Genomic DNA, 10,891 nt, shown 5'->3' with positions numbered 1-10,891 from the left:
TTCCATCATGACGAGAACCAGTTTTTATCCTTTTATACCACTCATTCCTCCAGGAGGAGACATCTTTAAGTTCTTTTCTTACTTTTGAAAAATGAAAATATTGTCGAGTACTTGCCGTTTCTAAATCGTAAAAGTAAATGAAATGACATCTACTCAGTATAATTTTAACCCTTTTCCGGACTGAGATAGACTATTGTACGAAAAATGAACACCTTGGTCGACATAGTCAAGAGGTTCTCTCGAATGTTGTTTTCTACCTTTACGGTTTTGAGAGACAATTATGAAAAGGGACCTGTTGGAGTTTTCTTTTTCGTCTCTTTTCAAAACTCTCTAAATATGAAAAAGAAACTGAGTTACTCTTCCATCGGAGTCATAAAAATTAAACGACAAAAGAATGTCACCATGACGAGACTGAGTTTCTCCTTCCTAGGACTCATAAAACTTACTAGGATGGATTCATTCGAAGAATGAACTTATATGACAAGCATCTTCTATCCCCTTCAAGATTATGATTAAAAATAATGGGGTACTCACTAGAAATAGTGGGGAAAAAGTGAAAGTGAAACATCTCTTGCATAGGCAGCATGTCGCTCTTGAACATGACACTCATCTGCATCTCGTGTTGGGTTTGGGATATCCTCGCTCAGTCACTTGGCTTTCCGGGTTTGGGTGATCCATTTTGCCTCTCATCTGACTATTCTACTTCGTTAGCATGACCCATGGTCCTATGTTGAGTCAAATTCTGCCACACTCCGGAGTCGTGTCACCGATATGTTCAAGAGAAGTCCTATCTACATTTTGTTACCTGTACATTATCTAACCTTTTGCTACAGTCTTGATCATACTCATTCATTTCACTTTATTCCTTGTTTTGATGTTGATGATGGGGAAATCATCATGGTCCTCCTTCGATGGGTCACTTCTTATCAACTTCAACTCATTATCCAGGAAAATGACTTAGAAACTCCCTTTCAGTACCTTAGATCTTGCATGGCTTAATGGCAAGTTCTTCGCATCCGATGATAGGTTTTCATTATCGACCTTCGATTAGGTGATTCCATGAGTGTTCGACATCAACTTCATTTTCACATTCATGGATTGTACTATTGTACCTTGAGTACCATTGTCATTATTGGTGTTTTCTCTCATGCTTGTTAACGGTCCACATCATTGGCCAGTAATTAGGTGGTTTTCTATCATGTTCGACTTCGACACATTCATTCACATGTTAGGATTCATACTTTCATTGGGTTGGGATGCAGTGCAAGACCCTGATTTTTGTTTGATATGACTCAAGTTGCATCGAGTTATGCATTGATCATGATTTTACACATGTTTCTTCTATATGGATGGCTATGACCATATTTTGAGACTTTATATTTATGATGATGATCCTTCTATATCAGGTGGTTGCGTCCATGCCTTGGATCTTAGATTTATAGATGATCCTTTTCATTTGGATGGCTATGCCCATGACGTGGATCCTTTCACATAGTCCTTTCTATCCAGATGGTTGCATCCATACTGTGGATTCATGTTTTGATATCAGATATGTATATGTATATCCATCCTTGATTTGCATGTCTCTTGACAGTGTTTATTCTCTTCCTTGCAAAAGACTGTAAAGCATCTCAGCCATCACTCTTTGTTCTGCCTTCATGCTTTAGGGGGCATCTATTACACAATATTTTTTCACACCTCCTGCACTTCCCTATGTCATACCCCTAAGTGCCCAAACTTTGGAAATCAAGATGTGTACCCATCTTGATATGCAGCTTAGATCCTCCCTGAAACATTGATGGAAACATGCCTTGAGCCTTCCCTAGAGAAGAAAGCTCTAAAACCCTGGACCAGTGCGACCTTGACACTGGAAACTTGCGTTGATCACTAGTTGCACTATACTAGCCTCGCAATGCCAGCGTGATTTTTGCTTGGATACCCACGCTGATCCCTAAAAGGAAAGTTTTCCCAAAGAGGATAAGAAGCTTTGTGATCTAGAGGCAAATGACGAGCTGAAGGTTGTTCGGTGCGGATGTGGTCGAATTCTCCCAATACTACCTTTTGATCTTATCCCTATGAACTACCTCCTTGAGATGAGGGCCTATTTCTATATTTGGAGAGATCCTAAATCCCTTTCCCTGCCTATAGATTCATCCTCTCCCATTCCCAAATGGTTGGTCTTTGGCTATTTTCTCCCTTATGTTGAGATAGTGCCTACATGCTACTCATTTGGCTTGGATAAGGAGTGCTTGGAGAGCTTCATCTTGGACTTGGACATTCACTTAAGGAGAGCTAATTGACATCAAGGCTTGGTTTGTGCTTCCTCCTTTATTTTATTAATATATAAAACTGCTGGCTCACTTTGCATAAATTTTTGTGGTAATGCATCTTTTATCTTAATTCTCCTTGATTTGTTATGTGGATTACTTTCGATTATGATATTTGTACTTGTATGCTTTGTTGTGTCTTTAATCTCTTGTGCAGGAATCTAAATGTTGTGAGTAGTAGAGTTGAGCCTGAGGTGCAAGTGATTCAAGGTCTTCAAAGAAGGAGTACGTTATAGCATCAGAGTGAGGTAGGCCATCTTCCTCTTCTCTCATTTCGATTGTAGTTTAGGATAGTTTCCTTGCTGTTGTCATGTAGGTTGCTAGTCCCACTCATTGGGCTAGAGGGATCATCTCTGTCTATAGAGAGGATTGTCCTAGACAACAGGTTCTAGTAAGAAAATAAAGGCTCTATTGTAAGGTCCCTTTCAGATACTAGAAAAGGTGTGAGATAATTCCTATAGACTTAGTATACTCCCATATATGTGAATTTACTCGGTTGGGAATGTAGGGAATCTAAAACTCTATGAGCTTTCCATGCTATATTAGGAAGAGGAACAAGTCTTGCCTTTTGTACATGATTTGGAATTAAATCCTTAAGGAGAATTAATAGAGGATATGGTTTTTTAAATCAGGTATTAAACTACAAGATAGGGGCAACATGATATTGGTAGATTGGGTTGAAAGGATAACTTCTAGGCAAGGCTAAATGGCACACCTAAGAGAAGGTGGAGGAGACATTTCCTTACCTCATTTAGTAGCATATTTTTATGACTAAAAACCCTCCCAGAATGGGGATATGTGATATATATTGGATCATTATACTATTTTTCATCCATCTCGATGCTTTTGGAGAGTAAAAAGTGAAGGAATCAACTCATAGGACCAAATTTACCGATGGGACACAATTTGGTGAATTGGGGCCTGAAACCTTTAAGGAGCATTTTGAGGCATCAAATGGAATTTTGTGTGGCTAAAAAATTGTTTATTTAATGAAACACTAATTTATTTATATTCTATAGACAAAGACCTTTCCAATGCTGCAAGAATCACCACAATCAGAGTCTATGCACTAAAATTATGCCACCTAGAAGTTCAACTTCATATTCTCACCACCATAATATTTCAAGAGGATGCCATGCCATCCCCAATTACTCATAGAAAAGGGGACAACCACTTGATCATGATGAATAATAATATAGAAGAGTCCATATAGTATCTTTGATTAAGAGTTGAAGGAGTCAAACCTAACCAATAGTAAGCTATAAGGTCGTGTTGCTGGGCCACTAGGAGGAAAAGGCATTCCATTATTTTCAAAGGAATTTTATTCCATAGAAAAGAAGAGTAATTGAGAGGGATAGGGAGAGCACACATAAAGAATATTTTCACTATACTAGCCCATGATCCACATGCCTTACTTCTTTGTACTTGTAGCCATTTCTATTCATAGAAAGAGAGTAGAGAGGCCTCACCTTCTAGCTAGGTTTTCTCTTGAAAGAGTTTCCTATGATATATCTTGTGTCAATTATGGGTTGTGAGTTTTTATCTCAATATTCTCTATTTTCTGCATAATTATAATTTTCATGCATTTGCAATAAAAAACTCTTTACAAATCCATAAATCTAAAGGGAAATAAACCTTGTAGAATTTGGGATTTTAATTATAATTTATCATATATGTTGTGATGAACTATCTAGTGGAATATCCACAAAAGTTTATGGATCATATGGGTATCAAAGTATGTATCTTTGGGTATATTGTGAAAATTTATATGGTATTTAGATTGGCTAAGCCAAAAGTCAGAAAACCTTAGTCATGGATGATGAATCTATGAATAACCCTTGTGAGCCTGCAGAGGAGAGGTTTTTATGGATAGAAGCACAAGTTGGATATATGAATTGTAAAATGAATATCCTCATGGTGGCCTTGACCAATAAGCTTGGGATTTCAAGAGAAGATGGGGGTCCTAATGCAGAGGTCTGATCAAAAGGGAAACTAGGAGATTAGGAAGAAATAGAGAATGATCTGAACAAAGGACCTGAAAAAGATCAACCAAGTTCGAGTGTTGTAAACGATTCATAGTTCCTATTAAAAATGGAAGTGAAGGCAAATATCAAGTTGTATCAAAGTGATATTGATGCTCTAAATCTAAATCACTAATTGTAGCAATTAGAGGTTTATTATAGTGTTCATAATATAGAGGAAGAACAAAACATTTCATTTATGTGACTGAAATTATAGGGCCATGCCCTGACGTGGTGGGAAAGCCACATGAAGACCTTAAGGTTGGAGGGAGATCCTCTACTGACTAAAGGGAGGACGTTAAAACCCTCATAAAATATCAATTTTACCTTGTCGAATATGTAGAGGATAAGTGGATAGGGTGGCACTACTTCAAGAAGAAGCAGGGTCAGAGTGTACAAGAGTACACCATAGAATTTAGAAACATGGTCATAATGTTGAGTATCTATCCAAAGAACATTCCTCAAGTATTTGGGGGCTCTAAAAATCCATATTCAGAAGAAAGTGATGCTATTCAAGCCTAGACTAGTGGACGAGGCTTGTGTATAGGGACAACACTTGGAGAACATAGGCTTGAAGAAAGGGAAATCAAGTGGTTTGAAGAAGAAGGAGAACTGAGATGCTTTTAAGGAGGGGGAGAAGAAGTGGAAAGGGGTAAAAGATAAAAATATGATATCCACAAAAAACTAGTAAAAATATATTATAAACCACTACAACCACTATATCATTGATATTCGTATAGAGGAGAAGTGTTGGAAGTTGCATTCAGAGCTTAACCCAAAGAACAAAAAGAAAGATAATAAGAAGAATAATCTCATGGCCACTAATTTGAGCAAACAAGTTGAAAGAAACTTGCATGTGGATGATAATATTTTCTATAGATAAATGCAGAAGGAAGTGAATATTAGTATCCTTTAGCAATATGAAGAGAATGAAAAGACCCTGCTCTTCCATATAAAGATACAAGTTAAAAATACTAAGATTAATGTTTTTTTACTAAGGATTGTTGGTGAATCTCATTGCAACAGAGATGGTCAAAAAATTGGGATTGGAAGTTTTTGATCTTCGAAGCCCATATCCAATGGGATGGGTAAATAACGATGCAAAGATAAAGGTAACAAAACAATACAAATTTAGATTACTATCAGTGCTGATTGTATAGATGAAGTAGAACTAGATGTAGTTCCCCTTGATGTATGTGGAATTATTTTTGGAAATACCTACATGTACATGTGGGATGCACTCTTCATGTGAAGATCCAACAAGTATTAGCTCATCAAGGATGGTAAATCATTGACTATCAATGTGCACAAAGACAAGTCACCGGTAAGTGCCAACCAAGTGAAGAAATTGATTTGTTGAAGAAAGATACATGATTTATTATTTTTAAGAGAAAAATAGTCTATAGAAGAGTCCATAAGAGAAAATGTATCCTTGGTGTGGTGTGCAAAGAAATAGAAATAGAAATAAGAAGAGTTGCTATAGTCATACAGGGATGTGTTCCAAGAGCCTAAAGTGATACCACCCAAGAGGGAAGTGTAGCACAAGATCCAACTATTTATGGAATCTACATTACCAAAAATTGGGTTGTATATATAGTATATTATAGAAGCAAGTGAGGTGAAGAAACATTTGTAGCAGTTATTGTAATGGGGTTTCATTTGATTGAGTATGTCACCATGCAGGTCAACCATCATCATTATGTCAAAGAAAGATGGGGTATGGAAAATGTGTATATATTACAGGGTGTTGAAAAAAATTATGCTCAAGAACAAGTAACCATTTCCTAGAATAACAATGCATTTTATTAGTGGTAGCAAGTGAAATACATCACCAAGTTGGACTCGAGGTTTGGATATGACTAGATTCGAGTTAGAGAAGTAGATACCTATAAAACCACGTTCAAAACTAGGAAAAGTTTATATGAATGTTTAGTGTTGGGAAAGGGAACCCCCAAGGATAGTTTTGGGGCTAAAAGCCCATGTTTTGGGTGAAGTTTTGTAATAAAGTGTAAATTCTCCGCATTTTATGGTCGCGGAGCACGAAGGTATCATGAGTCATAAAGGGTTGTCTGCCCTTATTTTGTAAAGTGTAAAGTTAGCTATAAAGATCTACCCATGGTCCGCAGACCATGGGATTGTCTAAAAAGAGCTAAGTAAGTAAGCTCTAAGAAGTGATAAGTTGTAGAAGAAGTCTTGAGCGATAAAGAGAGAAGTCAAAAGTTTCGAGTCTTAGTGTAGGTAGAAGCTCTGCAGCTAAGTGCACATAGGCCTAGGGTAGAAGTCCGCAACTGAGTGCACGGACTCTTGCAGCTATGTGCGTAGGGCGGATAGAGTCTATAATCATCTGAAGATATCAATAAAGAGAAGTATTATACAAATTTTGTGTCTTTGTTTCCTGTTAATGCATCTTGTCCTATTGTGTATGAATTTCATTTATAATACTTATGTGGTGTGTGAATGTATGTAATTACATCGGTTAACTGAAAGCTAGTAAGGATATATGTTTACGCGGCGCTAACTGTGTTTGTTTAATAAGATAAGTAATACACTTAAGCTAGTTTTGGAATCTGCATGATAGGCTCCCTTAGCAGTGCCAAAGTACTTGAATCATAGGTGAGGGCTGTGTGAAGGCAAATCGTACCCCTTCGCAGAGGTAATGAAGGGTGGGATAAAGGGCTAGACTGACAAAGCCCTAGAACTTAACAACTTGCACGAGAGCAGGAATAGAAGGAATACACCGACATCATGACCATATTAGGGTGCAGAAACTTGGTTCTAGCATCCCCCCATATTGCTTCGGGTGAGACTTTGGTTTGCGCTCCGCGGGTTGATGCCGAAAGGGCCAGTAGTATAGGGATTTTGTTTGGCTAACTAATGCTGAACCTAGGTCAGGACCCACGCAGCCAACAAATGGTTCCGTTTCCAGGACCAAAATCTACATAAGAGATGTGTGATGTCGTGTCACTGGAATCCAACTAAGAAATATATCGAAGACTGGTTGGATAGGAAGATCCACGAATTCACAACACAGGAGAACATAAATCCATGACTGACAAAGGAATAGTGGCTGGACAAGTACCTATACACAAAGATCCACGAGATATTTTTATGGTCCTTTCTAGTTGAGCTACATGAGTGGATCGCGAAGCTAGCAGATATCCAAGGAAGGTGGAGACTTGACGGTCCTATTGTCTGGACCCCGGAGTTAGTACAGAAATTGGAAGCCTTTGAGGATAAGATCGCCCGTATTTTCAATCATTGGCTTGATTGCATCATAGGAGGATTTGTGACTGAATTCACAGTCGATACCTCAGTCAGCTATAGTGAAGTGGAGCTGCGCTTTTTCAAAGGTCCATGAGGTAAGTACTTGAAGTCTTTAAATACCTGGATTAAGATGTTATTGTGTGAAAACCGGGTTATGCAACTACCTTGATGCACACCACCTCCAACTTCACCACCATCACTTGCGACTTCACCCATACCATCACCACCTCCACCACAGTTCAACATGGAAAATTCAATGAAGCTGCCTTTGTTTAAAGGCTTGGAAAATGAGGACTTGAACCAGTTCTGGTTCATCATGAAAGTTGTATGGGAAGCTCAGGGCACCACGGATGATCACATGAAGAAGGAAACATTGGATTGTGCTTTGCAGGATCATGCGCTAACTTGGTACATCAAGTACTCTAGTGATAACCCAAACGATGGGGTGGCGGACATCTAGACTGCACTGAATAAAGAATTCAGTAGGCCTAAATCTGAGGTATAGTCAATTGTGGGGTTCAAGGAAATTGCGATGAAACCAAGTAAGACAACTTAGGAATTAGATCAAAGATTGAAGTGTAAAATACGTGAAGCTAATATGAACTTAACAGATGGACAACGCCGCGAATGGTTTGTGGATTCACTCCTGCCACACCAAAGGGTTGCACTATCACAACAGAAGATAACGACTCAGGGAAAGGCCTTGGAGATTGCAATGAGACTGCATGAAACACTGATGTAATATACGAATCTTGGGGTTCAACAGATCCATGCGCAATTGCAAAATCTTTGCCTTGAAATGAAAAGTTTGAAGTAGGACAGAATAGTTCGGTCGGAGGTGCGCGAAGAGGTATGGTGCCTGAAATGCAAGGGTCAAGGGCATGACAAAGACCATTGCCCAGTCTTTGCGGACTACATTATAGGAGGGGGACCGATGCCTTTCAGGCCAGAAGCTCAAGTAGGACCAAGCGCGGGGCCTACATTGTGGTGTGCTATATGACAGGTAGCAGGAAAACATATGATAGATAACTGTCATTTGCTCCTGAAGTTTGTACAAACACCACAACAACTGTTCTAAAACTTTTGTAGGTCGGTAGGGCATGATGAGCACAATTGTAGAAGTTATGAATTGATGATGGATAGAACACCCTCCTAGAGGGTTCAGGTAGAGACGCGACCCCCTGACCAGAGCGCGAGGATGGCGCAAACAGGCTTTTAGGGGCGCGGACGAGGCCGAGGTGGAGGAGGACCTCGCAGAGGTTGGGGACAACTAATCTACTACAATTACAGAGGACTAGGACACTATGCTATGATTGCACTGACCTAATGTGTCCTTTGTGCAAATATTGTACTATGTTTGATAATGAGACAGAGGATTGTCCTACGCTGATAGCGAGGATACACAACAAAGGGGAATTACCACCTCAGCTGACTCAAAACCTATAGATGATGAGGTTTGAGCCTCACGAAGAGGATCCAAATGTGAATATAATGCTCCAAAGTGGAGTTTCAACAGGGGATGATAAGGGGAAACAACCCGAAGACAACGCATGGGTTTGCAAAGCTCCGGTGAAGGAGGCTGAATTTGATTTGGAGCGCGCATGCGAAACATTCATGGAAGCAAAGAAGAGCTTCGTTAAGGCCTCCACCTTAGGGAACAAGGATAAGCCTAATCAGTAACTGGACCCTTTTATGCTTACTACCTTTCTAGAGACTTGCATGAAGTTGTTGCGCGACAGCAAGGCTGTGAAGGGATTACAGGAGCTTATAAATAGATGTGTCAGAAACACTCCAGGTGAATTGCACATGGTACGAAAGATTGGTAAGCATAAAACAAGGACAGTATGAGAGATGAGGCTGATTGCACAGATAGGAGAATACGAAATGGATCAGGTTATTTTGGATCTGGGGTCAGACGCAAATGTCCTACTGAAGTAGACTTGCGAACGGATGGGAAGATCTGCGCTGCAGTGGTAACCAATTTAGTTAAGGATGGAAAATCAACAGAAGATCATCCCCATGGGGCACGATATTGAAGATTAGAAGGCGTGACTATAGATATTGAAGGCACGAGCACGTTGGCTAACTTTGAATTAATAAAAATTGTGGATGACAACAACCCCTACCCTGCACTCCTTGGCATTGATTGGGCTATTGATATGAACAGGGTAATCAACCTAAAGAAGAAAAATATGATATTTGAGAAGAAATCGCTTCCCGTAATAATACCCCTAGATCCCACTGAAGGATCACCCTATACTGAACCAGTCCGTGATTATGAGAGAAATGACGATTTGGACTGTATATATAAGATAATAGCATGAGACCAAGATTGGGTGAATCCAACAACAAATGGAAGAATTACATGGGATCGCGAGAGTTAATGCACCTCGGACTCCGATAAAGAATTAGAGTGCTAGAAGAAGCGGTTAGATAAAGTAACCACGTTAAGTTGTAACATGATGACCCGGTCACTACATTGTGTGTCGTCAGAGGTAAGAAATCTGCCCACTTATGATGGCTTAAATGATGTAGACATATTTGTGGATGCATTCGATAGGGAGGTACCAGAGAAGCAGCACTTCCAGGCTTTGGATTGGGCACTGCACGCTACGCCCTTAAGGTGGTGGGGCATGCACAAGGGTAGCTTTGATGATTGACGTGACTATAGAAGGATGATGAGAACACGCTTTGGGAAGCTGAAGGTACAAATGACAGACAAATATTATGGGAAGGATGATCTGTGCACGCACTTAGCCAAATGGGCCGAGGCTTATGGAGCGAAGCCCCAACCTGAATGGTCGCACTTGTTCTGTCGCACTTTAGATGTCATCCCGATGAACTGGTACTTGGAAACAGAGCTCCGCCATGGTATAAGTGAATGGGATATTCCACGTGAAGGATTCATAATGACATTCAGCTTTGAGGATGGGTTTGATTGTATTGACGAGGTGCTACAAGAAGTGAAAGCAGAAATCTTTAGGATACCGTAGGATCCTTTGGATCTGATTCAAACCGATTGGACTACTCAACTAAGCCACGCGCTGGAATGCTATAACGTCACTGTTGAAGAAGAAGATGAGGATCCACGAAAGATTAACATCCTTGAAAATGAAGGTCACTGCGAGGTTGAAGGACCGTAGATTGAGAATGCTGATATAATCGCACCATTGAAAACGAAATAGGTGAATATTGGTATGGAGGCGGAGCCCAAATTCGCTAATATTGGAGATTACTGGGATAATGAGACGGTGGATAAAGTCGCTAAATTGCTCCGTG

This window comes from Pinus tabuliformis, chromosome 4_1, assembly GCF_031772625.1.
Source record: "Pinus tabuliformis cultivar Carrire ecotype Pingquan chromosome 4_1, CPIR1, whole genome shotgun sequence".
Classification (NCBI taxonomy): Eukaryota; Viridiplantae; Streptophyta; class Pinopsida; order Pinales; family Pinaceae; genus Pinus; species Pinus tabuliformis.
The sequence above is the reverse complement of the archived record's forward strand: the minus strand, read 5'-3'. Positions refer to the sequence as shown.